This window comes from Triticum aestivum, chromosome 2D (assembly GCF_018294505.1).
Source record: "Triticum aestivum cultivar Chinese Spring chromosome 2D, IWGSC CS RefSeq v2.1, whole genome shotgun sequence".
NCBI lineage: Eukaryota > Viridiplantae > Streptophyta > Magnoliopsida > Poales > Poaceae > Triticum > Triticum aestivum.
The window spans coordinates 437,446,190-437,471,850 of NC_057799.1; the positions used below are offsets into that span (position 1 = coordinate 437,446,190).

The 25,661-nt window shown below is 48.7% G+C and overlaps 1 pseudogene; it reads left to right on the plus strand.

Moving 5' to 3' along the window:
• The window catches only part of LOC123055825 (BAG family molecular chaperone regulator 1-like), a 57,213-nt pseudogene that overhangs the window by 22,609 nt on the left and 8,943 nt on the right, over positions 1–25,661 (plus strand).

A 25,661-nucleotide genomic window follows, 5' to 3' on the forward strand; every position in this document is an offset into this window, starting at 1 on the left:
CTCAGGAAACTGAGACCCGGAAGGCCAATGCTAAATTCAAGTTCAGTGTTGCTGCACAGGAACAACTGAAGAAGAAATTTGAAACAGAAAGAAAGACTTGGGCCGAGGAGAGAACCGCCTTGCTGAGCCGGGCCGAAAAAGCAGAGGCTGCTCTAACTGAGAGAACTGCCGAACTCTCCGGCTTAAAGCGCCATGTGTCACAGATGGTCGCCGCAATCTTCGGTAAGTCATTCTGCAAGCTTTTAACAAGTTTTCATTCTTTATGTCTCGTAAGTCCCACTACTGCCATCGGCTTACCTGACTTTGTTAAACAGGTCCCTGAAGCTCCAACCTTAACCAGAATGTTCTGACCAAGATGAAGGCCGTGTACACCTTGGTGGAGCAACTCTATACCGGGTCACAGCGTGCGTTAGCCGTTGTGGCTCTGTCCAACGAGGTTCCGACTCACCTGGCGAATGTACTCAGGTGGCTCGCCGTTCTTCCTCAGCGCTTCCAAGAGCTAAGACGAGCCTCTGCAAGAGCCAGAGCTATAGCTGCACTGAGCCGGGCCAAGGCTTTTCTGCCGGAGCTAGACCCGGCCGACATCGCTCTTGGATACCCCAGCCTGAAGGAAGACGGCACCCCCTTCGACCAAAAAGACTGCTGCCTGTGTGAAGAGCGTGCGCCCGGTGGCCACCCTGATTGGGAATGACACCGACCTTACCAAGTATCAGCTGGGCTACGACGCGGAAAATCAGAGGATCCGCACTCCACGTTATGAAGCCATCAGCTTGATCCCTCCGACGCGTAAGCATACCTTCGCCCTAGAAGTTGACCCGGCCGGGTTAATTGATGACGAGGCTCAATTTGAAGCCTTGAGCGGCATTGACTGGAAATCATAACCTTCCAGGTCATGGAATCAGCCGGAGGAGCGGGGAGGGATGAGCCGGAAGCTTCAACTCAACAAGCACCTTGACTTTTAGGCGGCTCATGGTTGCACCTTAAAACAATGCCTCACCTTTTGGACTCGGGGAGTCTTTTAATAGAGTAGGACAAACACTTAATTGTGTCGTGCCATCGTGCACGTGTTGAATGCTTAACTCCATTGAAGTTGCTTCTTCTTATTCCTCCGGTTCATAATTGATCAGTTATTTTCCTTAAGCTCGAATAGCTGTCTTTAACCATCCTGCATAGAAAACAAGTCACAAGTCTCCAGGCGGCTTACCGCACTGAGAATCATAGACCTTATATATATAACCCGGAATATGAACAAAAGTCACCAAAGACTGGCCCTCAATTATATCTTTGATGTAACCATAATAGCATACTTACAAGCCTTCAAGTATACTTCCGGTTTATGTAACCCGAATAATGAGTTGAAGATCTCAACTCCGGTTTACCAGCATCAAGAATACTTACTATGTGTTATCAACGTTGTGAATCAAAATTAAGCCGGCGAAGTAAAAGCCGCCCTTGCACACTGTTGATGTGACCAAAAGAACTTGTTGTAAGTCAGAAGATCAAAACTTAGGGGCTTCCGGTTCGAATACGACCAGAGAACCGTCCCAAAGGGGTTAAGCTAAGATTCGAATGCGATCATATAGCCCCCAGTGGCTTTGGCGATGCCGATCAAGAGGGTACCGACAGCTATGTTCTCTTTGGTTCGAATACGACCCATGTTTGAACAGGAAGCCCCCAAATGACCTTAAGAGTTGTTTAACGACGCTGATTCGAATACGATCCACGTCGGTTCCCAAAGGGGGTTGAGCTATGATTCAAATATGATCAAAGAAAACTCCCCAATGAGCTCGGCAATTTGCCAATCAAGTGGGTATCGACAGCTATGTTCTCTTTGGTTCGAATACGACCTATGTTTGAACAGGAAGCCCCCAGGTGATCATATTGTTTACGGCTAGATTCGAATACGATCATAAGCCGGATCCACCTCCAAGTGACCATGTGATGTTGTAATGGAAATAACACGTTTACCTTTGGAGGAGAAAAGGACAGAGGTCCTGCTTTATTATTTATCATAATATATACATGGCTATAGAAATATGTACATTATGAGAGCCGGTGGCTCAAGTGTAATAAGGCCGAAGCTGAGCTATGTTCCACGGCCGACGGGTCTCTTCCTCCGACTTGCGTGAATCTTTGTGCTCCCGAACGTCGATAAGGTAGTATGACCCGTTGTGCAAGTTCTTGCTGACCACAAAGGGCCCTTCCCAAGGCGGGGATAACTTGTGTGCATCTGTTTGATCTTGGATGAGCCGGAGCACCAGATCACCTTCCTGGAAGACCCGGGACTTAACCCGGCGGCTGTGATAACGGCGCAGGTCTTGTTGGTAAATCGCCGAGCGAGCTGCTGCCACATCACGCTGTTCGTCCAACAAGTCAAGAGCATCTTGGCGCGCCCGCTCATTATCCGCCTCAACATAAGCCGCCACTCGAGGTGAGTCATGACGGATGTCGCTAGGGAGGACTGCTTCCGCTCCATAAACCATGAAGAAAGGCGTGTAACCCGTAGACCTGTTAGGAGTAGTATTGATGCTCCATAACACGGAGGGTAACTCCTCCACCCAACAACCCGGCGTCCGTTGCAAAGGGACCAAAAGCCGGGGCTTGATGCCCTTCAAGATCTCCTGATTAGCTCTCTCAGCTTGACCATTGGATTGAGGGTGAGCCACTGATGAAACATCAAGTCGAATATGCTCTCGTTGACAAAACTCCTCCATGGCGCCCTTAGACAGATTGGTACCATTGTCAGTTATAATGCTGTGTGGAAAGCCAAAGCGAAATATCACCCTTTTCATGAACTGAACCGCCGTGGCTGCGTCACACTTGCTAACTGGCTCTGCCTCAACCCACTTTGTGAACTTGTCAACTGCCACCAAGAGGTGGGTCTTCTTATCCTTGGACCTTTTAAAAGGCCCAACCATATCAAGCCCCCAGACCGCAAATGGCCAAGTAATTGGAATCATCCTCAGCTCCTGAGCCGGCACATGAGCCCGTCGCGAGAACCTCTGACAACCGTCACATTTACTGACCAAGTCCTCCGCATCAGCATGAGCCGTCAGCCAATAAAAACCATGACGAAAAGCCTTGGCCACAAGGGATTTTGAGCCGGCATGATGGCCACAATCCCCTCGTGAATCTCACGTAAAATTTCTTGGCCTCCTCAGGGGAAACACAACGCTGGAAAGTTCCAGTAACACTGCGGCGATGCAGCTCACCATTGATAATGACCATTGACTTAGACCGCCGGGTTATTTGTCTGGCCAAAGTTTCATCCTCAGGCAAATCTCCCCGGGTCATGTAAGCCAAGTATGGTACTGTCCAGTCTGGGGTGATGTGGAGAGCCGCCACCAACTGTGCCTCCGGGTCAGGGACAGCCAAGTCTTCCTCTGTAGGCAACTTAACAGAAGGGTTATGCAAGATGTCCAAGAAAGTATTAGGCGGCACCGGCTTTCGCTGAGAGCCCAGCCGGCTTAATGCATCAGCCGCCTCGTTCTTCCTGCGATCGATGTGCTCTACTTGGTAACCCTGAAAGTGTCCAGCAATGGCATCAACTTCACGGCGATAAGCCGCCATGAGAGGGTCCTTGGAATCCCACTTGCCTGATACTTGTTGAGCCACTAAATCTGAGTCGCCAAAGCACCTTACCCGGCTCAAGCTCATCTCCTTAGCCATCCGAAGACCATGGAGCAAGGCCTCGTACTCAGCCGCATTGTTAGTACAGGGAAACATCAACCGTAGCACATAGCAAAATTGTCACCTCGAGGGGAAGCTAATACAACTCCAGCCCCCGAGCCCTCCAATTGCCTAGACCGTCGAAGTGTATAGTCCAATATGTATCATCCGGTTTCTCTTCAGGCACCTGCAGCTCTGTCCAATCATTGATGAAATCCACCAATGCTTGAGATTTGATAGCAGTACGTGGCACATACTTCAGACCATGAGGTCCAAGTTCTATAGCCCACTTAGCCACTCTCCCTGTGGCTTCTCTGTTTTGGATGATATCTCCTAGGGGAGCAGAACTAACCACAGTGATAGGGTGACCCTGGAAATAATGCTTAAGCTTCCGGCTTGCCATGAATACCCCATAAACAAGCTTCTGCCAATGTGGATATCGTTGCTTGGACTCAATGAGCACTTCGCTGACATAGTAAACCGGCTGCTGAACCGGATATTCCTTACCCTCTTCCTTGCGCTCCACCACTACAGCCATACTGATGGCTCGTGTGTTGGCGGCTACATACAGTAATAAGGGCTCCTTGTCAACCGGAGCAGCAAGAACTGGGGGCTCAGCCAGCTGTCTCTTCAAATCCTCAAAAGCAGTATTAGCAGCATCATTCCAGATAAAGTCATCAGTTTTCTTCATCAACTGGTATAGTGGCATGGCCTTTTCACCTAAGCGGCTTATAAAACGGCTCAAAGCAGCGATGCGGCCTGCCAGATGCTGGACGTCGTTTATACACGCCGGCTTAGCCAGAGAGGTGATTGCCTTGATTTTTTCCGGGTTAGCTTCAATGCCTCTGTTAGAAACCAGGAAACCCAAGAGCTTGCCTGCAGGGAACACCAAAAACACACTTGGCCGGGTTAAGCATCATCTTGTAAACCCGGAGATTATCAAAGGTTTCTCTAAGGTCATCGACCAGGGTCTCCTTCTCCCTGGACTTAACCACGATATCATCCACATAGGCATGAACATTGCGCCCAATCTGGTTATGAAGACAATTCTGCACACAACGCTGGTAAGTCGCCTGTGCACTCTTGAGTCCAAAAGGCATAGACACATAACAGAAGGCTCCAAAGGGAGTGATGAACGCCGTCTTCTCCTGGTCCTTAACTGCCATTTTAATCTGATGGTATCCAGAATAAGCATCCAAGAAACTTAAGCGCTCACAACCCGCCGTAGCATCAATGATTTGATCAATACGGGGGAGAGCAAAAGGATCAGCCGGACACGCCTTGTTTAAGTCCGTGTAGTCCACACACATCCGCCAGGTGCCATTCTTCTTGAGCACGAGCACCGGGTTAGCTAACCATTCTGGATGAAAGACTTCGACAATAAACCCGGCCGCCAAGAGCCGGGCCACCTCCTCACCAATGGCTTTCCGCCTCTCCTCATTAAACCGCCGAAGGAATTGCCTGACCGGCTTAAATTTCGGATCAATATTGAGAGTGTGCTCAGCGAGTTCTCTAGGTACACCTGGCATGTCAGAAGGTTTCCATGCAAAAATGTCCCTATTCTCACGGATGAACTCGATGAGCGCGCTTTCCTATTTTGGATCCAGATTGGCACTGATGCTAAACTGCTGAGATGAGTCACCTGGAACGAAATCAACAAGTTTAGTCTCATCAGCTGACTTAAATTTCATTGCCGGCTCATGCTCCGTGGTCGGCTTTTTCAGAGATGTCATATCTGTTGGGTCAACATTGTCCTTGTAAAACTTCAACTCCTCTGTTGCACAAACAGATTCTGCATAAGCCGCGTCACCTTCCTCACACTCCAAGGCTATCTTTCGGCTGCCATGAACCGTAATGGTCCCATTGTGACCCGGCATCTTGAGCTGTAAATATACGTAACACGGCCGTGCCATGAACTTGGCGTAAGCCGGCCGCCCAAATATGGCATGATACGGACTTCTTATCTTGACCACCTCAAAGGTCAATTTTTCCGCCCTGTAGTTGTACTCATCTCCAAAGGCCACTTCCAGCTCGATCTTACCAACTGGATAAGCCGACTTACCAGGCACCACACCATGGAAAACAGTATTGGACTGGCTGAGGTTCTTATCAATCAACCCCATACGACGGAAGGTCTCATAATAGAGGATGTTGATGCTGCTGCCTCCATCCATGAGCACCTTAGTGAACTTATATCCTCCCACCTGAGGAGCCACCACCAGGGCCAGGTGACCCGGATTATCAACCCGGGGAGGGTGATCCTCCCTACTCCACACAATAGGCTGCTCAGACCATCTTAAATAGCGTGGAACCGCCGGCTCAACAGCATTCACAGCCCTCTTATGAAGCTTCTGATCTCGCTTACACAGACTGGTGGTAAACACATGATACTGTCCACCATTGAGCTGCTTTGGATTGGTCTGGTATCCCCCTGCTGCTGTTGATGACCCTGGCCGGACTGCTGATTAAAGCCCCCTTGAACATTCTGAGGATTGGAATTTGAGCCGCCGCCCGGGCCATGAAAGCCGCCAGCGCCTGAGCCGCCGCCCGAGCCATTGTTGCCATTAAAGGCATTGGAATTCTTAAAGGCCTTCATGATTGCGCAATCTTTCCATAGATGAGTAGCTGGCTTCTCCCTAGAGCCATGCCTTGGACAAGGCTCATTCAACAACTGCTCAAGCGTTGGGCCTGAACCGCCGGCTCGGGGAGGTGGCCTCCCCTTACGTCGCTGGTTGTTACCCTGTGAGCTGGCATTGGCCACAAACTCTATGCTGCCATCAGCCTTACGCTTGCTACCTCCTTGGTTCGCCGGGTTATGCTGAGGACCCTTGCCATTGCCGTTCTTCTTTCCCTTCCCTGTCCTTTCATCATCTGACGCGGGGTCCTTGGTACTATCAGAGTCGGCGTACTTGACGAGAGCCGCCATCAGCGTACCCATATCATTGCAATCGCGCTTGAGCCGCCCGAGTTTCATCTTCAGGGGCAGGAAACGACAATTCTGCTCCAACATTAAGACTGCAGAGCCGGCATCCATCTTATCAGATGAATGTATTATCTCTTTGACCCGGCGAACCCAATGGGTTGTAGACTCACCCTCCTGCTGTTTACAGTTAGTCAAATCCACAATTGACATAGACTGCCTACAGGTATCTTTGAAGTTTTGGATGAACCGGGCTTTCAGCTCAGCCCAAGACCCGATAGAATTCGGTGGCAGCCCTTTCAACCAAGTGTGGGCAGTCCCATCTAACATCATGGTGAAGTACTTGGCCATTGCCGCTTCGCTGACCTCCAGCAATTCCATGGCCATCTCGTAACTCTCGATCCAGGCTCCGGGTTGTAAATCAGCCGTGTAATTAGGCACCTTCCTAGGCCCTTTGAAATCCTTGGGCAGACGTTCATTGCGGAGAGCCGGCACTAGACAAGGGACACCTCCAGTCCTCGTAGGGATACCCACGTCGATGGAAGCCGTCGGATAAGCCGGGGGTGGCTGGTAAGCCGTCAACTGAGGCACCTGCTCCGCCTCTTGCCGTGCTCTGTCTTGGTCTACTGCGTGAAAGGCTCCGTTATGAGCCGGGCCGTGGCCAGGAGGCAAGTCATGGCGTCGGACATTACTTGAGCCGGTCGCTGAGACCATGTGTCTGCTATAACTCGGGCTCCGGCCTGGACGAGGGGTTGAATGAATCCTGTCCCGGCTATAAGAATACGCCTCTTGCTGCGCCAGAGCCGTCTGAAGGAGTTCTCTGACCCGGCGGGTTTCAACCGCCGTTGGAGAGTCACCATCAATTGGGAGAGCCGCCAGCCGCGCCGCCGCGGCGACCATGTTTTCCAACGGGTTGGCATAATGACCTGGTGGTATTGGCACGTACTGAGGCGGGGCAGGGTTCACCCGGGGAGGTCCCATCACTTGGGGCTGAATTGGCGTCCCAGCCCCGGGCACTATGATCTCTGGCGGGTTACTAGACCCTGCACCCGGCGTGTTGAAGAGGTTTCGAGGATCGTAAACCGGAGGGAGTCGAGATTGGGCCTTTTGATGCCTCCTTCTCATGACCTCATTGGACGCGTTTTGATCCATCGTGAGCCGGAAGGACTGTGCCTGAATCAGCTGAGTCTGGGCGTCGAGAGCCGCCCTCTCTGCAGCCATCCTGATCCCCTCCGCCGCCAGATCCTCCTTGGCCTTTGCTAGATCCAACTTTAACTGTGCCACCTCCGCGTCATGCTGAACTTGATCCGCCGGAGCAACCGTAGCGGTCAACAGGACCGTCATCTTGTCTGTGAGATCCATCAGCACCTGAGCCGGCGAAGGCACCGGGCTTCCTGACCCGGAGGCGGGGTTTTGAACAGGTTGCGCGCCGGCCATGAAGATTCCAACCCGGCTCGGCGGCTCAAAGGGGTCCGGAATGCTGTCGCCATCGGAACAACCCCTGAGCCTGCCATCTTGAAGTTGATACAACGAGTTTGACTCATCCGTAGACGACTCGCCGTCAGAGCCGGCGGCCGTCTCATCACCAGATCCAGATCCTTCAGAGAGTCCTCCATGGACACATCCCACGAAAGCATGCTTCAAGGCAGGTAGAGCCCGGGCGGGTCGTGCACGCTGAGCCGTCTCGATGAGATCGGCGCAGAGATCCGGCTCAGGGCCCGGCTCACCAATCTTGCCAATGAAGACATGAATTCCGCCGAAGGGGACCCGGTACCCGTACTCAATTGAGCCGGCGTCGGGGCCCCAGTTTGCATCGTCGATGTAGAGCTTGCCGCGACGACTCTTGGTCATCCGGCCCACAGCGTATCCCTTGAGCCCTTCGAAGCTGCCCTTCAAGAACTCAAATCCACCGTGCGCTGGCCCCACGGTGGGCGCCAACTGTCGTGGAATTGTCACGGCAGATGTCCTCGTGCAAGGACTTAGTCATGGAGCCATCGCAGCTAGGAAGCTTAAAGGGGTTAAACGGGACAAGGAACACGAGGGTTATACTGGTTCGGCCCCTTACGGTGAAGGTAAAAGCCTACGTCCAGTTGAGGTGGTATTGATTAGGGTTTCGATGACCAGGAGCTAAACCGTCCTGCCTGGTTATCGATTTGTCTTCTTGTCCCTAAACCGCCGCCGGGTCGTCCCTTTATATAGAGAGGTTGACGCCCAGTGGCTCTCAGAGTCCCGGCCGGCTCATAACAGTGTCCGGCTCGGACTCTTAACTATTCTTGCCTTACACTACAAGTCTTGCCATAACGGCGGTTTATCACTACGGGCCTTAAGCCATCTCCGGGTCTTAAGCCCATTATTGACCCGCCGTCTTCAAGTTTGGTACTAGGCTTCGCGTGATGACCATCATGACGTAACCCGGCCCCTCCTGGGCGGGTGACTCTAATGGTTATATCCTCAACAAGCGTATTTCGGGAGAGATGCCTATTTATAGGTAGAGGGAGCTAGGAGAGTCCAAATGAGGTGCGGTTTTCGCCCACACGATCGTGATCGAACGACCTACAGCATGGAAGAGAGTTTGCTGGGTTTTGGGCTGTTTAGAGAGGGGGTTTTTTCTGGAACACACAGGAGGCATCTGTGGTTACCCGGTTAACCGTTGGAGTACCAAACGACCTCCAAATGGAACGAAACTTGACCGGTGGTCTCTCGGTGGTATACTAGGGCCACTTGACAAGCCTCGGTCCATTCCGAGAATGTTTGACACCCGCTCATGAAAGAAAACAAGAGGGGTGCACCGGAGGAGATGGGAGCGCCGGATTGCAAAACGGACAACGGGGAAAATGTTCGGATGCATGAGACGAACACGTATGCAAATGCAATGCACATGATGACATGATATGAAATGCATGACATGGAAAAAATGCAAAACGAAAGACAAAACCCGACCACGGAGGGAATATCATAGCACATAGCCGAAAATGGCAAGAGTTGGAGTTACAAATATGGAAAGTTACATCCGGGGTGTTACACAATGTCTCCTCCTGGCTTCAGTAATCAAACAACTGATGACAAGGATCAGTGTTGTGCACCCTCTCCTTCCTAGCAGCTCACCCTCTCCTTAATAAATCATGGAGTTGTCCTTGTAATTGTTTTTCAAGAAAATGCATGGACATGTCTGAACAACGGCCTGCAATGTGGCAGGCTTCCTGCCGTGCTAGCATGCACACGATGGTTCGGATTTTTTAGTATACAAAGCATAAGCTCATTGTGTTTTTCTATCACTAAATAATGTGCACACGATGGTTCAGAGTCGGAACCTGAGTGGAAATTACCTCCACCTTGTTTGCTAGTACAAAGCAATCACTGAATATAAACTAAGTAGATTCATTGGATCAAGGTCTAACATGTGTTATGAAAATTAATCTATGCAGGTGAGCTGAAGGTGGTAGTGTCCATGGTGACGGGGCTGGAGCCGAGGGAGCAGAGGCTGCTCTTCAGGGGCAAGGAGAGGGAGGACAGCGACCACCTCCATATGGTTGGGGTGAGGGACAAGGACAAGGTGCTGCTCCTTGAGGCAAGATTTCGTGTTTTGACCCTTTTGTCAAACAAAATCAAGATCTGGCCCCAGTTTGAAAGTTTTTCGAGATTTGACCCTTTCCCCTACCGCCACGAGGCACGGCGGTAGGATCCTATAGCCTACCGTCGAGACCTGCGGCGGTAGCGAACTTGCACCTCAGCAACGATAACGGCCTCCGTGCCCCCTCCGTCACACCCTACCGCTGCTCCGCCCGGCGGTAGGATGTCTGAACCTACCGCTGGAGTCTCTGGCGGTAGGATGTGGACATATATAAACCACAGGCCGGCCACCCCCACCCCCTTCTCCCCCCCCCCACCCAGCCGCCCCCACCACGAAGAACAGAGCAGTTGCTCCAACTCGCCCTCTCTCATCCCCTCCACTCCCCCCCTCTGATCTTCTTCATTTCTTGACGGATTTTGCAGATCGAGATGGCCCCAAGAAAGAAAAGTAAGCTCTTTCAATCCCTCCAATAAGTTTTAATCAAACACCTTTCGATTCGTCACATTATTCGATTCAAATCACTCCTATTTGAACTAGATTGAATTTTTTTTAACCCTAGGATTGATTTAGGTTGATTCTAGATGTTATATTGTGTTAGATATGAACTATATTGAATAGTTGGTATGGTTGTGTTAAGATGAACCCTAGTTCATATTTGATTTGAATGGTTTTTTTTATATGATGGATGTTGGAGGTATTTGTTATGATAGATGATGCATGTTCCTATGCTATGATGCAAGTATTGGATGTAGTGTATGATGAATATTTGATATATTTGTTATATGTAGTGTACGAATCCTCAAGATGAACCCTAGTTCATTTTTTGTTTTTTAACAAAATATGAGATGATGCATGTTGGATGTTGTTGGAGAAATACATGTTATGATGCATTTGAACCATGGTGATTGCATCTTCATAAAAGTATTTTATTTAGTTCTTGATATATGTATTGTATTTAGTTCATGTTCATGATAATCTTGATATATGATTATTCAAAGATTGAACTCATAGGTTCTGTTGGATGTGATTGATTTTTGTTATGCATCGATATTTTTCGTAGTTAATGTTGAACCCTAGTTCATGTTGAAAAATCTTTTGATATGCTTATGCAATTCTTTTAGGAGGCCACCTCTTGCGGACGACATCGACACGAAGTACACAATGACTGACCCTAGGTTCGACAAGCGTCACCGTGCCCGTTTTATTGAGAATGGAGTGGTGATTATCATTTTAAACCAAATCTTTTGAATTGATGAAAACAAGTTGCTAACTATTATGTCCATGCTAATTATGCTTTGGTTATTGATTTTCACAGATGCTGCCGCCACTGCGGATGAGGGCTCACAAGACGACGGTTAAGATGGAGTACGACGATCGATACGCATCGTTCTTCAGGAGAGCCCGACTATTGGGTTTCGTCCTGCAGTTCAAGTGTAAGCCGCCTGAAAGGGCATGTAGCCCCTAAGTGTGGTTTTGGTAATTGAATGACAATCTCTATGGACTAATGTTTTCAGTGAGATATATTTGAAGGTTTTGTCCATAGATGGTGCCTCAAGGATATTGGATGGAATCAAGGATGAAGTCCATATATATGAAGATAATGCCTCAAGGATATTGGATGGAATCAAGGATGAAGTCCATATATATGAAGTTATATTTGCTCTAAGCTTTGGTATTAAATGACAATTCCTATGGAGCATCAAGTGCATTGAATCTTATATGAAGATATGTTCCATAGTGATGCTTGAAGTTCTTTGGGTTGTTATGTGAAGATTGCCATCAAAGCATCCGAAGAAGTCCTCATGGTATCCCTCTCTGGATACCCCATGCAAACGGACTTATACCGTGCGCACGGGGTCGAGTGTCAACTCTCTGGATACCCCGTGCTCATGGGGCCTAGGTGTTGGCTCTCGAGATTCCATATCCAGCGAGGTTTCAAGTTGGTCTTCTGAGGATCAAGGCTTGAGAGAATAATCAAAGAGAAGAATTCGAGTTATGGTTTCAAGACAAGATCATGGTGAGCTCATGTGTTGGGTTTCGGTTGATCAAGCCTTGAAGCAAGCAACTAGAGTGACGAATTCAGTATGCCTCTCAAGAGTTTGGGATGGAGTTTTTAGAAGGGCAAGTGGTGACCAAGATGATATTCATTGTGGAACTTGATATGGTCATGAAAGAGTCTTTGGTGATATTGTCTTGAAGCAATGAAGTGAAATGAAGAGTTCATTGTGGCTTTCAAGAAACCAAGATGGAGCTTGAAGTAAAGATGTTGGTTGACCAAGATGAAGCTCGAAGAGTATATCTAAGTGGTCAATGTTGGAAATATGCCCTAGAGGCAATAATAAATGGTTATTATTATATTTCTTTGTTCGTGGTAATTGTCTATTGTTCATGCTATAATTGTATTGTCCGGAAATCGTAATACATGTGTGAATACATAGACCACAAAGTGTCCCTAGTAAGCCTCTAGTTGACTAGCTCGTTGATCAACAGATAGTCATGGTTTCCTGACTATGGACATTGGATGTCATTGATAACGGGATCACATCATTAGGAGAATGATGTGATGGACAAGACCCAATCCTAAGCATAGCATAAAAGATCGTGTAGTTTCGTTTGCTAGAGCTTTTCCAATGTCAAGTATCTTTTCCTTAGACCATGAGATCGTGCAACTCCCGGATACCGTAGGAGTGCTTTGGGTGTGCCAAACGTCACAACGTAACTGGGTGACTATAAAGGTGCATTACGGGTATCTCCGAAAGTGTCTGTTGGGTTGGCACGGATCGAGACTGGGATTTGTCACTCCGTGTGACGGAGAGGTATCTCTGGGCCCACTTGGTAATGCATCATCATAATGAGCTCAATGTGACTAAGGCGTTAGTCACGGGATCATGCATTGCGGTACGAGTAAAGAGACTTGCCGGTTACGAGATTGAACAAGGTATTGGGATACCGACGATCGAATCTCGGGCAAGTAACATACCGATTGACAAAGGGAATTGCATACGGATTGATTGAATCCTCGACACCGTGGTTCATCCGATGAGATCATCGTGGAACATGTGGGAGCCAACATGGGTATCCCGCTGTTGGTTATTGACCGGAGAGGCGTCTCAGTCATGTCTGCATGTCTCCCGAACCCGTAGGGTCTACACACTTAAGGTCCGGTGACGCTAGGGTTGTAGAGATATATGTATGCGGAAACCCGAAAGTTGTTCGGAGTCCCGGATGAGATCCCGGACGTCACGAGAGGTTCCGGAATGGTCCGGAGGTGAAGAATTATATATAGGAAGTCAAGTTTCGGCCACCGGGAAAGTTTCGGGGGTTACCGGTATTGTACCGGGACCACCGGAAGGGTCCCGGGGGTCCACCGGGTGGGGCCACCTGTCCCGGAGGGCCCCGTGGGCTGAAAGTGGAAGGGAACCAGCCCTTAGTGGGCTGGGGCACCCCCCTTGGGCCTCCCCCCATGCGCCTAGGGTTGGGAACCCTAGGGGGAGCTTCCCCCTTGCCTTGGGGGGCAAGGCACCCCTTTCCACCCCTTGGCCGCCGCCCCCCAACCCTAGATGGGTTTTGGCCGCCCCCCCCCTCCCAAGGGGGCCTATATAAAAGGGGGGAGGGAGGGCAGCAACCTACAACCTTGGGCGCCTCCCTCCTCCCCTGCAACACCTCTCTCTCTCTCTCGCAGAAGCTTGGCGAAGCCCTGCCGGAGACCCGCTACATCCACCACCACGCCGTCGTGCTGTTGGATCTCCATCAACCTCTCCTTCCCCCTTGCTGGATCAAGAAGGAGGAGACATCGCTGCACCGTACGTGTGTTGAACGCGGAGGTGCCGTCCGTTCGGCACTCGGTCATCGGTGATTTGGATCACGGCGAGTACGACTCCGTCATCCACGTTCATTGGAACGCTTCCGCTCGCGATCTACAAGGGTATGTAGATGCACTACTTTCCCCTCGTTGCTAGTAGACTCCATAGATGCATCTTGGTGAGCGTAGGAAAATTTTCAATTATGCTACGATTCCCAACAGTGGCATCATGAGCCAGGTCTATGCGTAGTTACTATGCACGAGTAGAACACAAAGAAGTTGTGGGCCTTGATGTTGCCAATTCTTCTTGCCGCTACTAGTCGTGTCTTGTTTCGGCGGCATTGTAGGATGAAGCGGCCCGGACCGACCTTACACGTACGCTTACGTGAGACAGGTTCCACCGACTGACATGCACTAGTTGCATAAGGTGGCTAGCGGGTGTCTGTCTCTCCTACTTTAGTCGGAACGGATTCGATGAAAAGGGTCCTTATGAAGGGTAAATAAAAATTGGCAAATCACGTTGTGGTCATACGTAGGTAAGAAACGTTCTTGCTAGAAACCTACAAACCACGTAAAAACTTGCAACAACAATTAGAGGACGTCTAACTTGTTTTTGCAGCAAGTGCTATGTGATGTGATATGGCCAGAAGATGTGATGAATGATATATGTGATGTATGAGATTGATCATATTCTTGTAATAGGAATCACGACTTGCATGTCGATGAGTATGACAACCGGCAGGAGCCATAGGAGTTGTCTTTATTATTTTGTATGACCTGCGTGTCATTGAATAACGCCATGTAAATTACTTTACTTTGTTGCTAAACGCGTTAGCCATAGAAGTAGAAGTAATCGTTGGCGTGACGACTTCATGAAGACACAATGATGGAGATCATGGTGTCATGCCGGTGACGAAGATGATCATGGTGCCCCGAAGATGGAGATCAAAGGAGCATAATGATATTGGCCATATCATGTCACTATTTGATTGCATGTGATGTTTATCATGTTTTTGCATCTTATTTGCTTAGAACGACGGTAGTAAGTAAGATGATCCCTTATAATAATTTCAAGAAAGTGTTCACCCTAACTGTGCACCGTTGCGAAGGTTCGTTGTTTCGAAGCACCACGTGATGATCGGGTGTGATAGATTCTAACGTTCGAATACAACGGGTGTTGACGAGCCTAGCATGTACAGACATGGCCTCGGAACACACGCAATACACTTAGGTTGACTTGACGAGCCTAGCATGTATAGACATGGCCTCGGAACACGGAGGACCGAAAGGTCGAGCATGAGTCGTATAGAAGATACGATCAACATGAAGATGTTCACCGATCTTGACTAGTCCATCTCACGTGATGATCGGACAGGGCCTAGTTAAACTCGGATCATGTTTCACTTAGATGACGAGAGGGATGTCTATCTGAGTGGGAGTTCATTAAATAATTTGATTAGATGAACTCAATTATCATGAACTTAGTCTAAAATCTTTACACTATGTCTTGTAGATCAAATGGCCAACGTTGTCCTCAATTTCAACGCGTTCCTAGAGAAAACCAAGCTGAAAGATGATGGCAGCAATTATACGGACTGGGTCCGGAACCTGAGGCTCATCCTCATAGTAGCCAAGAAAGATTATGTCTTAGAAGCACCGCTAGGTGATGCACCAATCCCACAGAACCAAGACGTTATGAACGCTTGGCAATCACGTGCTGATGATTACTCCCTCGTTCAGTGCGGCATGCTTTACAGCTTAGAACCGGGTCTCCAAAAGCGTTTTGAGAAACATGGAGCATATGAGATGTTCGAGGAGCTGAAACTGGTTTTTCAAGCTCATGCCCGGGTCGAGAGATATGATGTCTCCGACAAGTTCTTCAGCTGTAAAATGGAGGAGAACAGTTATGTTAGTGGGCACATACTCAGAATGTCTGGGTTGCACAACCGCTTGTCTCAGCTGGGAGTTAATCTCCCGGATGACGCGGTCATTGACAGAATCCTCCAGTCGCTTCCACCAAGCTACAAGAGCTTTGTGATGAACTACAATATGCAGGGGATCGAAAAGACCATTCCCGAGGTATATTCAATGCTGAAATCAGCGGAAGGGGAGATCAGAAAAGAACATCAAGTGTTGATGGTGAATAAAACCACCAAGTTCAAGAAGGGCAAGGGTAAGAAGAACTTCAAGAAGGACGGCAAGGGAGTTGCCGCGCCCGGTAAACCAGTTACTGGGAAGAAGTCAAAGAATGGACCCAAACCCGGGACTGAGTGCTTTTATTGCAAGGGAAGTGGTCACTGGAAGCGGAACTGCCCCAAATATTTAGCGGACAAGAAGAAGGCCGGCAACACCCAAGGTATATGTGATATACAAGTAATTGATGTGTACCTTACCAGTACTCGTAGTAGCTCCTGGGTATTTGATACCGGTGCGGTTGCTCATATTTGTAACTCAAAGCAGGAACTACGGAATAAACGGAGACTGGCGAAGGACGAGGTGACGATGCGCGTCGGGAATGGTTCCAAGGTCGATGTGATCGCCGTCGGCACGCTACCTCTGCATCTACCCACGGGATTAGTTTTGAAACCTCAATAATTGTTATTTAGTGCCAGCTTTGAGCATGAACATTGTATCTGGATCTCGTTTAATTCGAGATGGCTACTCATTTAAATCCGAGAATAATGGTTGTTCTATTTATTTGAGAGATATGTTTTATGGTCATGCCCCGCTGGTCAATGGTTTATTCTTGATGAATCTCGAACGTGATGTTACACATGTTCATAGTGTGAATACCAAAAGATGTAAAGTTGATAACGATAGTCCCACATACTTGTGGCACTGCCGCCTTGGTCACATTGGTGTCAAGCGCATGAAAAAGCTCCATGCAGATGGACTTTTGGAGTCTCTTGATTACGAATCATTTGACACGTGCGAACCATGCCTCATGGGTAAGATGACCAAGACTCCGTTCTCCGGAACAATGGAGCGAGCAACCAACTTATTGGAAATCATACATACCGATGTGTGTGGTCCAATGAGTGTTGAGGCTCGCGGAGGATATCGTTATGTTCTCACTCTCACTGATGATTTAAGTAGATATGGATATGTCTACCTGATGAAACACAAGTCTGAAACCTTTGAAAAGTTCAAAGAATTTCAGAGTGAGGTTGAGAATCAACGTGACAGGAGAATAAAATTCCTACGATCAGATCGTGGTGGAGAATATTTAAGTCACGAGTTTGGTGCACACTTAAGGAAATGTGGAATAGTTTCACAACTCACGCCGCCTGGAACACCTCAGAGAAATGGTGTGTCCGAACGTCGTAATCGCACTCTATTGGATATGGTGCGATCTATGATGTCTCTTACCGATTTACTGCTCTCATTTTGGGGCTATGCTTTAGAGACTGCCGCATTCACTTTACATAGGGCTCCGTCGAAATCCGTTGAGACGACACCGTATGAATTATGGTTTGGGAAGAAACCTAAGCTGTCGTTTCTAAAAGTTTGGGGATGCGATGCTTATGTCAAGAAACTTCAACCTGAAAAGCTCGAACCCAAGTCGAAAAAATGCGTCTTCATAGGATACCCTAAGGAAACTATTGGGTATACCTTCTACCTCAGATCCGAAGGCAAGATCTTCGTTGCCAAGAACGGGTCCTTTCTGGAGAAGGAGTTTCTCTCGAAAGAATTGAGTGGGAGGAAAGTGGAACTTGATGAGGTGATAGTCACCCCTTCCGAACCGGAAAGTAGCGCACCGCGGGAAAATGTTCCTGTGGTGCCTACATCGACTAGGGAGGAAGTTAATGATGATGATCATGAAGCTTCGAATCAAGTTACTGAACTTCGTAGGTCCACAAGGACACGTTCCGCACCAGAGTGGTACGGCAACCCTGTCCTGGAAATCATGTTGTTAGACAACGGTGAACCTTCGAACTATGAAGAAGCAATGGCGGGCCCGGATTCCGACAAATGGCTAGAAGCCATGAAATCCGAGATAGGATAAATGTATGAAAACGAAGTATGGACTTTGACTGACTTGCCTGATGATCGGCGAGCCATAGAAAACAAATGGATCTTTAAGAAGAAGACGGACGCGGATGGTAATGTGACCATCTACAAAGCTCGACTTGTCGCTAAGGGTTATCGACAAGTTCAAGGGGTTGACTACGATGAGACTTTCTCACCCGTAGCGAAGCTGAAGTCCATCCGAATCATGTTAGCAATTGCCGCATACTATGATTATGAGATATGGCAGATGGACGTCAAAACGGCATTCCTTAATGGCTTCCTTAAGGAAGAGTTGTATATGATGCAGCCGGAAGGTTTTGTCGATCCTAAGAATGCTAACAAAGTATGCAAGCTCCAGCGCTCAATCTATGGGCTGGTGCAAGCATCTCGGAGTTGGAACATTCGCTTTGATGAGATGATCAAAGCGTTTGGGTTTACACAGACTTATGGAGAAGCCTGTGTTTACAAGAAAGTGAGTGGGAGCTCTGTAGCATTTCTCATATTATATGTGGATGACATATTATTGATGGGAAATGATATAGAATTCTTGGAAAGTATAAAGGCCTATTTGAATAAGTGTTTTTCAATGAAGGACCTTGGAGAAGCTGCTTATATATTAGGCATCAAGATCTATAGAGATAGATCAAGACGCCTCATTGGTCTTTCACAGAGTACATACCTTGACAAGATATTGAAGAAGTTCAGTATGGATCAGTCCAAGAAGGGGTTCTTGCCTGTATTGCAAGGTGTGCAATTGAGCACGACTCAATGCCCGACCACGGCAGAAGATATAGAAGAGATGAGTGTCATCCCCTATGCCTCGGCCATAGGGTCTATTATGTATGCCATGCTGTGTACCAGACCTGATGTAAACCTTGCCGTAAGTTTGGTAGGAAGGTACCAAAGTAATCCCGGCAAGGAACACTGGACAGCGGTCAAGAATATCCTGAAGTACCTGAAGAGGACTAAGGATATGTTTCTCGTTTATGGAGGTGACGAAGAGCTCGTCGTAAAGGGTTACGTCGACGCTAGCTTCGACACAGATCTGGATGACTCGAAGTCACAGACCGGATACGTGTATATTTTGAATGGAGGAGCAGTAAGCTGGTGCAGTTGCAAGCAAAGCGTCGTGGCGGGATCTACATGTGAAGCGGAGTACATGGCAGCCTCGGAGGCAGCACAGGAAGCAGTCTGGATGAAGGAGTTCATTACCGACCTAGGGGTGATTCCCAATGCGTCGGGCCCAATGACTCTCTTCTGTGACAACACTGGAGCTATTGCCCTTGCGAAGGAGCCCAGGTTTCACAGGAAGACCAGGCATAACAAGCGTCGCTTCAACTCCATTCGTGAAAGTGTTCAAAATGGAGACATAGATATTTGTAAAGTACACACGGACCTGAATGTAGCAGATCCGTTGACTAAACCTCTCCCTAGGGCAAAACATGATAAACACCAGGACGCAATGGGTGTTCGATTCATCATAATGTAACTAGATTATTGACTCTAGTGCAAGTGGGAGACTGTTGGAAATATGCCCTAGAGGCAATAATAAATGGTTATTATTATATTTCTTTGTTCATGGTAATTGTCTATTGTTCATGCTATAATTGTATTGTCCGGAAATCGTAATACATGTGTGAATACATAGACCACAAAGTGTCCCTAGTAAGCCTCTAGTTGACTAGCTCGTTGATCAACAGATAGTCATGGTTTCCTGACTATGGACATTGGATGTCATTGATAACGGGATCACATCATTAGGAGAATGATGTGATGGACAAGACCCAATCCTAAGCATAGCATAAAAGATCGTGTAGTTTCGTTTGCTAGAGCTTTTCCAATGTCAAGTATCTTTTCCTTAGACCATGAGATCGTGCAACTCCCGGATACCGTAGGAGTGCTTTGGGTGTGCCAAACGTCACAACGTAACTGGGTGACTATAAAGGTGCATTACGGGTATCTCCGAAAGTGTCTGTTGGGTTGGCACGGATCGAGACTGGGATTTGTCACTCCGTGTGACGGAGAGGTATCTCTGGGCCCACTCAGTAATGCATCATCATAATGAGCTCAATGTGACTAAGGCGTTAGTAACGGGATCATGCATTGCGGTACGAGTAAAGAGACTTGCCGGTAACGAGATTGAACAAGGTATTGGGATACCGACGATCGAATCTCGGGCAAGTAACATACCGATTGACAAAGGGAATTGCATACGGATTGATTGAATCCTCGACACCGTGGTTCATCCGATGAGATCATCGTGGAACATGTGGGAGCCAACATGGGTATCCGCTGTTGGTTATTGACCGGAGAGGCGTCTCAGTCATGTCTGCATGTCTCCCGAACCCGTAGGGTCTACACACTTAAGGTCCGGTGACGCTAGGGTTGTAGAGATATATGTATGCGGAAACCCGAAAGTTGTTCGGAGTCCCGGATGAGATCCCGGACGTCACGAGAGGTTCCGGAATGGTCCGGAGGTGAAGAATTATATATAGGAAGTCAAGTTTCGGCCACCGGGAAAGTTTCGGGGGTTACCGGTATTGTACCGGGACCACCGGAAGGGTCCCGGGGGTCCACCGGGTGGGGCCACCTGTCCCGGAGGGCCCCGTGGGCTGAAAGTGGAAGGGAACCAGCCCTTAGTGGGCTGGGGCACCCCCCTTGGGCCTCCCCCCATGCGCCTAGGGTTGGGAACCCTAGGGGGAGCTTCCCCCTTGCCTTGGGGGGCAAGGCACCCCTTTCCACCCCTTGGCCGCCGCCCCCCCAACACTAGATGGGTTTTGGCCGCCCCCCCTCCCAAGGGGGGCTATATAAAAGGGGGGGAGGGAGGGCAGCAACCTACAGCCTTGGGCGCCGCCCTCCTCCCTTGCAACACCTCTCTCTCTCTCTCGCAGAAGCTTGGCGAAGCCCTGCCGGAGACCCGCTACATCCACCACCACGCCGTCGTGCTGTTGGATCTCCATCAACCTCTCCTTCCCCCTTGCTGGATCAAGAAGGAGGAGACATCGTTGCACCGTACGTGTGTTGAACGCGGAGGTGCCGTCCGTTCGGCACTCGGTCATCGGTGATTTGGATCACGGCGAGTACGACTCCGTCATCCACGTTCATTGGAACGCTTCCGCTCGCGATCTACAAGGGTATGTAGATGCACTCCTTTCCCCTCGTTGCTAGTAGACTCCATAGATGCATCTTGGTGAGCGTAGGAAAATTTTAAAATTATGCTGCGATTCCCAACAGTCAACTCACAAAGCACAAACAATGTACCACGTGAGATCAAGTGATCTAGTGGTATGGTAAGTAATTGTGAATTGTGCTTTGTTACCTAACCCATGCTATATGTTTGTTATGTCTATGTGGGTTAGGTGTTTCTCATAGGCTTGCATCAAAAGGAAAGATCTCGTGTAGCCTATGTGTGGATGACATCAAGTGGTGATGGTCATCGGATTCGAGGAGTCCAGGTGCAAGATGAGAAGCCGGAGGTTATATGCTTTGAAGCTTGCGGTCCACATCATGATAATGTGCATGTGAAGATGGGCTTGAGATAAGGCTTCCCTCATTGCATCATGAGGAAGCAATTCGAGTATCTTCACCAAGTGGTCGTGGACAAGAAAGGGATTACAACTTGAGGCAAGCATTAAAGTCATCATCAAGCTCAAGTTGAATGTGCAAGGCAAAGGTATACCTTAACTAGGTTTTCCTAGTTTTTCCGGTCTCATAGTGCTTGGTGGGAGACCGGATTATAGGTTTGATAGCCGTACTATCAAGAGGGACTCTCGGGCAAGTAGCTTGATCACGTCGCATGTAGAGAGCTCAAACCTTTGCATTTCTTGCATCATTCTTTCTTGTTGATCTTGGGTGGTTCTCTATCTGAGGACCTTGGGCTTTTCCATAGCTTCAAAACGAGCTCAAGATCATCGAATTCGGAGTCCGTATGCCAAAGTTATCGATGTTTTAGTGGGCTGCTGCTGGCTGTCCTGGGGACCTCGTGTGCACGGGGTCTTTGACCCCCGTGCGCACGGGGTGTCTAGAATTCTGGGTACTCCATGCACACGGGCTCGTACCGTGCACATGGGACCCCGTGCACACGGGGTCTCAACCCCCGTGCACACGGGGTGCCCAGGAAATGCCCGTTGGAGCCCCAACGGCTAGTTTCTGAGTTTGGCTATTTAAGGGCCCTTTCCTCCCACCGGTTGGGGGTTGGTTCTTACACTTTCAAAACACCATTTTGAGCCTCTCTACACCTCTCCCAAAGCCCTTTCTCCCCTCTATGTGAAGGGGGATTTGTGGATGGATTTGTGAGCCATTTGTTGATCATATCCATTGCATCCCCTCTCCTCAATCTCCTACTTTCAAAAGTGCATCTTGTGAGATTGAGAGAGTGTGTTGAGCATTTGTTGCTTGGCATTGCATTGCATTTGTTGCATTGGTTTGAGCTCCCCACATCGATTAGTTCGAGTGAGAGTCCGTGAGTTTATTACTCTTGGAGGTTTCGGCCTCCTAAACGGTTTGGTGATATTCATTGTGAAGATTGTGAAGAGGCCTATGTGGCCAAGGTTCCCCCGGAAGCTTCCTCTTGTGGTGTGCTCCGGGGAAGGGTGTTGAAGTGGCCTAGGTGGTCAAGTTCCTCCGGAAGCTTCCTTGCTTGTGGTGTGCTCCGGAGAAGTTTGTAAAGGTGTGGTGGTCGCCTTCAAGACCAACCCCGAGTGAATCGAGGCTCATCCGTTGGGGGTGACTCGAAAAGGAGAATACGGTGAGTCACTTGGTGACGCCCCGGAGCTTTGGCTTCGGCACCGCTCTAACGGAGATTAGCACTCTCACGAGTGTGAACTTCGGGATAAATCCGCGTCTCCGACTCACTTGTGGTTATCTCTTACCCACACCCTTTACTTACCGCAATTCATACTTGCTCATATTGATATATCTTGTGCTAGTTGAATTGTTTAGTTTTTCCTACATTTCCATGTCTTGCGATATAGTTTGTGCTTGCTAGTTTCCTTAAGTGCCTATCTTGTTTAGCATAGGTTGTTGGTGCACTTAGTTGAGCCTAGCATATTTAGGATTTGTGCTTGAAAGGTATCCATTTAGTTTAATTCCGCATTAGGATAAAGCCAAATCCGTAACAGTTTTAAAACGCCTATTCACCCCCCTCTAGTCGTCATCTAGATCCTTTCATCGCTGACGCTCGTTCACTCAGCTCTCACGGCTTTGATCGACCGGTGGCGGCCAGAGACGCACAGCTTTCATCTTCCATGTGGGGAGATGACCGTGACCCTCGAGGATTGGGCGATGAACAGCATGTGCAAGCAGGACCGGCTTCTCTTCCGGTGCATCGTGCCCATGATTTGTGTCTATGCCGTGGAGTACCACTTGCCACAGCGCGTTGCCGCAGAATTTGGTAAGGCGCAACTCACACCACCAGCCGGCCACGATACCGGTGGCTACGACCTACACCTGTGAGTACCACAAGCCGTCCTCATCGATTCTAAGTTCTTGTTTTGATGCTTTACATTCATAAAAGAAGGGTGTTTTACATTCTTTCTTATGCATTGTAGGATGAGCAGGCAGAAGAATCAATCAATCACGGATTGGGAAGCCGAACATGCGAGATACGTGAAGGAATGGAACGAGTGGAAAGGAGGCAAAGACACGGAGAGGAGAGTGATTGACTGGGACGAGTACGAGGATCACATGTTGTGGTACGATGATGGCATCAAGCATCGTCTGCGTCTGAGGCCCCAGTGGACGATAGCAGATGTCGAAGACCTGTTCGATGACGCCTCAGAGAATGAAGCCTACAACGAGAGCATCAGACAGCTTCAAGGCGGGTTTAGGGAGTACGGACCCCTCACGAACATAGTGGTATGTTGGTTTTTACCTCTTTTGAACCGACGGTTGGATGAAATCAGCTTTTAGTGCTATTGACTCATTTTATTACTTTGTAGTCTTCGGAGCTGAACAAAAGCATTTTCATGCCTCTGATGCGCTTAGTGTTGTCCCTGGGACTCGAGCTAGTGAGAACAAGTTGAGGGAAACGGTGAAGGTAATACGGAGTTCATTTTCATTATCATTGGACATTCGAGAAGTTCATATTGTTTCGTTATCATTGCAGAAATACGTCAACAAAGCACGCCGGCTTGTGGGCCTGCTTGGGTGCGCTACAAACACCGAGGATGTTTTTCCTCCTGCACCGATGCGTAGCCACGCTTCATCGAGCCATGCAGCCTCGTCGTCTAGGGCGGTTCAAGATGACGAGGAGGAGAGCGACGACGATGATGATGCAGAGGAAGATGAAGAAGAGGGCGCAGAAGAAGAACATGGTGAGGAAGAGGAAGAGGATGATGAGGAGGAGGAGGGGTACGATGATGACGACGGACCTCCAGCAACTCAGCCAACCCAACATGAGAAGAGGAATGTGCCGAAGAAGGATTGGAAGAGTCCATCCCCGTTTCAAAAAGCACGTCCTACAGCCCGCAAGAAGACGGCGGCCGAGAAGCGATCCAAGGATAACGAGGACCGAAAGTCGAAGAGGGGAAGGAAGGACGGAAGTTGCTGCCGTGTTGTTGAACTAAAAACTTGCATATTTGCTTCGTGAACCATATGGATTTGCTCGTGAAACTGTTTCATTAATTTGCTATGTATAACTTGGTGAAAACCTTTATGGATGTCTATTTGCTATGTATCGAACCTACCTTATTTATAGATTTGTGGTGTGTGCATCATATATCATACATTGTGTGCTTCATATGTCATACATATGTTGTTTAAATGTTGTGTGCCAAAAATTGAAGACAAAAGAAGTTAGAAGGTGAAAAAAATGCACACTGGGCCACCCTACCGCCACACACTAAGGCGGTAGGTCTGTACAGCCTACCGCCATCACACCCGGCGGTAGCGTGCCTCCCCCCACGCCCCCCTTCTGTGACCAAAAAATCGAGCATCGAAGCGGTAGGGTTGCACACCCTACCGCTGAGGCCCTAGGCGGTAGGACTACCCTACCGCTTCGCTGCTCGAATTTTTGGTCACAGAAGGGGGGCGTGGGGGGAGGCACCCTACCGCCGGGTGTGATGGCGGTAGGATGTGGTCTCCTACCGCCGCGCCCTATGGCGGTAGGGTTTGGGCATTTATAAACCCAACCGCCCGCCCACCCCACCCCAACCCCTAATCCCCACCCACCCAGCCGCCTTCTTCTTCCTCTCGCCCATTTTCTCATCTCCTCCACTTCCCCACTCCGATCTTCTTCGTTGATTCACGGATTTTGCGGATCGAGCTGGCTACGGAAAGAGGAAGGTAAGCTCCTCCAATCCCCCAATTAGTTTGAGTCAAATCAATCTGCTTTCTTATAGCCATATGAGGAACCCTCTCTAGTTGATATGATGAACCCTAGAACCTAGATGATTGCAATGTGATGAACCTAGTTGATGAACCCTAGGTTTAGTCTTTCTTACAGCCATATGAGGAACCCTCGCTAATTGATATGCTGAACCCTAGAACCTAGATGAACCCTAGAACCTAGATGAACCCTAGGTTTAGTCTTTCTTATAGCCATATGAGGAACCCTGAAGATGAGGATGATGTGATGATTTCTTGTGTGAATATTGTAGATATTTGTTTTGCTATATATCTCCATTGATTTACGTGGAATCTACCTATATCTGATGAATGCTTGCATTAGAACAAATATTGATGTTTAA